This window comes from Rutidosis leptorrhynchoides, chromosome 3 (genome assembly GCF_046630445.1).
Source record: "Rutidosis leptorrhynchoides isolate AG116_Rl617_1_P2 chromosome 3, CSIRO_AGI_Rlap_v1, whole genome shotgun sequence".
NCBI lineage: Eukaryota > Viridiplantae > Streptophyta > Magnoliopsida > Asterales > Asteraceae > Rutidosis > Rutidosis leptorrhynchoides.
In genome coordinates this window covers 487,380,509-487,386,229 of record NC_092335.1, presented here as the reverse complement: position 1 = coordinate 487,386,229, position 5,721 = coordinate 487,380,509, and positions in this window count along the sequence as shown.

Genomic DNA, 5,721 nt, shown 5'->3' with positions numbered 1-5,721 from the left:
TAATAATGATAACTATAATAACCATAAAATAATAATTTTATTAATAATGATAATCTTAATAACAATACCTTTGTTAATAAAAATAATAATAATAATAACATTAATAATTCTAATAATAATACAAATATCTAATAATATCATTAATAAGTAAAATGATAATAATAATAATCAAATGGGGACTACCTTGGAAAAGCCTCTTTTTAAAAAAAAACCCCTAGCCAGGTTCGAACCTGGGACATCTCGGTTACAACCAAACACTCATAACCAACGAACCAATTCTGTTTCTCTGAAAATATTGTTACCCAGTTAATTTTTATTCTATTCTGTTATCCCATCATCTTCTTCATTACAACCTTCGGTTTCCCTCAGAGAATTAACCCATGTTATCAGCTCGTTACATAACAATTTTAGGATCATAAAACAACACATGATATCTGTAATTCGTTGGTTCTTCTTAACAGAATTAAACAATCAACAAAAAAAATAAAACCGCCGCTATTACCCTTTTAACAACTCTTAATCACTTTTCGAAATTCTGATTGTTTTAGATAATATTTATAACATGAAATAGACTCCAATTCCTTCTTAGAAACTTTTTGAATTGCCAATTGAAACAGAATCATCAAAACGAATGTGAATTTTCATGAAATAATATTAGTTTTACTTTTATAAAAAAAAAATGTTTAACTCTGAAATTGGAATTTATTACGGAAGATTGAAATTTGAAAGTTTGCAGATTGTTTGAAATATATATTTAGATCACAACTACATTATTACAATTTGTATTTGATTTAAATTCGATCCTTTTGGAAGAATGAACCAAAAACAGAGGTGTCGACTTGTTTCCTATTTTCCAGGTAAATTCGATCGATATCAATTGTTAAGTGTAACTGAAATTGATCTTTAAGAGGGTAAAGTTACTGAATTTTTGGTTAGAAACACAGGGAATTCGTTGGACATATATATCCTACTGAATCGACATGTTAAATCAAAAAAACAGGAATAATAAAAACAAAAAAAGAAAAAAAATCAATCTATATCTGATTTGTACGATTTTAATGACTTTAGAGATAAAAACGAAAATCAAATACAGTGAACTAGATCGTGAAACAGATTTTGAGATTATCTTTTTGTAGGAATTCGTAATTAATATAGATTAATAATTATATTTTTAATAATAATAATAATAATAATAATAATAATAATAATAATAATAATAATAATAATAATAATAATAATGTTTCTTTTAATGATAATACTAAATAATCATTTTAATGATAAAATTACTAATAATATTTATGATAACACTAATACTAATAATAACAATAATAATAATAATAATAATAATAATAATAATAATAATAGTAATAATAATAACATTCTTGATAATAATATTATTGGTAATAATAAAAATTATGACTTTTAATGATAAGAGTATTAATAATATTTATAAGTAATAATTAAGACACAGCAAGTTACATGTATCCAATTTCATATCTATATATTATATATATTATGATAATAATATTACTAATACTATTTTTAATATTTTTATTAATATTAATAATAATGAGAGTAATAATAACAATCTGGAAAATGATATTAATAAAATACTAATACACATGTTAACAATGATAAAATACTAATAACATTAGTAATATTAATGTCTATAAATAATACTACTATTTATCATAATAACTAACATTATATATTCTTATATATATAATATATACATATTTATTTACAATGATGTTCGTGAATCGCCAGGCTTGGTCAAGAGGGTAACTAATCATCCTAATAAAGATTTCAGATTTTCTATACTCAACATTAAGGTTTTTGCTTATCGTGTCGGAAATATATAGAGTTTAAGGTTTAAATTTGGTCGGAAATTTTCGGGTCGTTACACACGCCATAATATAATTTAGGCATTATAACTGACTACGTCATAATATACACTAAAAATAACTACTCGCTAATCATGGCAACAGTATCACAAAGCATAATAATGGAAGACATTATATAAAGACAAGGGATAGAAGTACCAGTAGATTAAACGAGTTCCGAATACAAAAGTGATAACTTCAAAACTCCAGACCACTACTAATACAATCTTCGGCGTTCTTCTTCGGGTACTAGGTTTCCCGCACGGAGTTGAAAGCCTTGAGAGTATGACTAATATTGTACAAGAGAGAGAAAGAAGTGAATTGAAGTGTGTGTTTGAAATGAATGACAAAGACCATTTAAATAAGCTTGATTTTTGCCTGCAAATGGCTGGCAGGCCATTTGGCAAGCCGTTTGCAGGGGCCGTTTGCCAGACCAGCCCATTTGCTAAGGCCGTTTGATCTAGGCGTGTAGTAGGCCGTTTGTAAGCAAGGCCGTTTGGCTTGCTGATTCCCGGGATCGTAACTTGATTTCTTGTCTTTCACCGTTTTTGCTCTAGAATCTTCGTTTTAGCTCCGATTCTCTTAATTCTTTTTAGACCGTCTTCGTAATTACTTGTTCTTCAATTTTAACAGATGAAGCGGGTATTTTGGTGATAAAGTTTGGAACTTTATTGTTTTTGGGCCTTAATACCGAGGTGAAAACGTGACTTTTTAGCGGATATCAATCTTCTAGTTTCCACCTCGCTTTCTCCTTTACCCTCTACTCCTAAAGAAGCCATTTCTAATCCAAATTGGAATAAAGGCATGACTGATGAATATGATGCACTTAAGGAAAATAAGACTTGGACACTTGTACCTAGAACTAATGATATGAAAGTTATTCGTTGTATATGGGTTTTCAGGCACAAATATCGTTCGGATGGATCTTTGGAAAGATACAAAGCTCGCCTAGTAGGTGATGGTCGAACACAAATGGTTGGCATTGATTGTAATGAGACATTTAGTCCCGTGGGTAAACCTGCCACCATCCGTATCGTGCTTACTATTGCGTTATCAAAGTCGTGGCTCATCAATCAATTAGATGTTAAAAACGCTTTCTTACATGGGAAACTTAATGAGACAATTTATATGCATCAACCTTATGGTTTTCGGGATTCACTAAGCCGGATTATGTATGTCTTCTTCACCGGTCTCTATATGGTTTAAAACAAGCGCCTCGTGCGTGGTATCATTGTTTTGCCACATTTGTTTTGACTATTGGGTTTCGTCATAGTCGCTCAGATAACTCTTTATTTATCTATAAACGAGGTGACTACACGACTTTTCTTTTACTTTATGTTGATGACATTATATTGGTTACGTCTTCCCCATCGGTTCGTAACAACATTATGTCACGATTTGCGAAAGAATTCGCTATGAAGGACTTGGACACTCTTAGCTATTTTTTGGGTATTCATATTACTAGTAATGCCTAAGGGCTTTTCTTAAATCAAACACAATATGCTCAACAGATTATTGAACGTGCCGACATGGTTAATAGCAACACGGTTCGTACGCTGATTGATACAAATGGAAAACTTAGTACCAATGCTGGCCGACCCTATTCTAATCCCACTTTATTTCGAAGCTTGCAGGGGCCTTGCAATATCTTACATTCACGAGACCGAACATTTCTTACGCGGTTCAACAAGTTTGTCTACACATGCATGATCCTAAAGATTTTCACATGGACGCTTTGAAACGCATCATTCGTTATATTAAAGGGATGCTTTCATTCGGTTTGTGTAGTGACCCGAACTTTTCCATGTTTATATATATTAATTGAGATTGATATTTACATGATTAAATGTTTCCAACATGTTAAGCAATCAAACTTGTTAAGACTTGATTAATTGAAATATGTTTCATATAGACAATTGACCACCCAAGTTGACCGGTGATTCACGAACGTTAAAACTTGTAAAAACTATACGATGACATATATATGGTTATATATATAGTTAACATGTTTTTATTATAATTATGTATCTCGTTAGGTATTTTAACAATGAGTTATATACATAAAAATGAGACTATTAATTTAAGAAACTCGAAAACGATATATATAACGATTATCGTTATAACAACGTCTTACTAGGTACATATGAATCATATTAAGATATTGATACACTTGGTTAATTATGTTAAATGATAAGTAAATATATTATTAAGTGTATTAACAATGAAATACATATGTAAAAATAAGACTACTAACTTAATGATTTCGAAACGAGACATATATGTAACGATTATCGTTGTAACGACATTTAACTGTATATACATCATACCAAGATATATTATATATCATAATATCATGATAATATAACAATTTAACATCTCATTTGTTATAATAAACAATGGGTTAACAACATTCAACAAGATCGTTAACTTAAAGGTTTCAAAACAACATTTACATGTAACGACTAACGATGACTTAACGACTCGGTTAAAATGTATATACATGTAGTGTTTTAATATGTATTCATACACTTTTGAAAGACTTCAAGACACTTATCAAAATACTTCTACTTAACAAAAATGCTTACAATTACATCCTCGTTCAGTTTCATCAACAATTCTACTCGTATGCACCCGTATTCGTACTCGTACAATACACAGCTTTTAGATGTATGTACTATTGGTATATACACTTCAATGATCAGCTCTTAGCAGCCCATGTGAGTCACCTAACACATGTGGGAACCATCATTTGGCAACTAGCATGAAATATCTCATAAAATTACAAAAATATGAGTAATCATTCATGACTTATTTACATGAAAACAAAATTACATATCCTTTATATCTAATCCATACACCAACGACCAAAAACACCTACAAACACTTTAATTCTTCAATTTTCTTCATCTAATTGATCTCTCTCAAGTTCTATCTTCAAGTTCTAAGTGTTCTTCATAAATTCTACAAGTTCTAGTTACATAAAATCAAGAATACTTTCAAGTTTGCTAGCTCACTTCCAATCTTGTAAGGTGATCATCCAACCTCAAGAAATCTTTGTTTCTTACAGTAGGTTATCATTCTAATACAAGGTAATAATCATATTCAAACTTTGGTTCAATTTCTATAACTATAACAATCTTATTTCAAGTGATGATCTTACTTGAACTTGTTTTCGTGTCATGATTCTGCTTCAAGAACTTCGAGCCATCCAAGGATCCGTTGAAGCTAGATCCATTTTTCTCTTTTCCAGTAGGTTTATCCAAGGAACTTAAGGTAGTAATGATGTTCATAACATCATTCGATTCATACATATAAAGCTATCTTATTCGAAGGTTTAAACTTGTAATCACTAGAACGTAGTTTAGTTAATTCTAAACTTGTTCGCAAACAAAAGTTAATCCTTCTAACTTGACTTTTAAAATCAACTAAACACATGTTCTATATCTATATGATATGCTAACTTAATGATTTAAAACCTGGAAACACAAAAAACACCGTAAAACCGGATTTACGCCGTCGTAGTAACACCGCGGGCTGTTTTGGGTTAGTTAATTAAAAACTATGATAAACTTTGATTTAAAAGTTGTTATTCTGAGAAAATGATTTTTATTATGAACATGAAACTATATCCAAAAATTATGGTTAAACTCAAAGTGGAAGTATGTTTTCTAAAATGGTCATCTAGACGTCGTTCTTTCGACTGAAATGACTACCTTTACAAAAATGACTTGTAACTTATTTTTTCGACAATAAACCTATACCTTTTCTGTTTAGATTCATAATATAGAGTTCAATATGAAACCATAGCAATTTGATTCACTCAAAACGGATTTAAAAT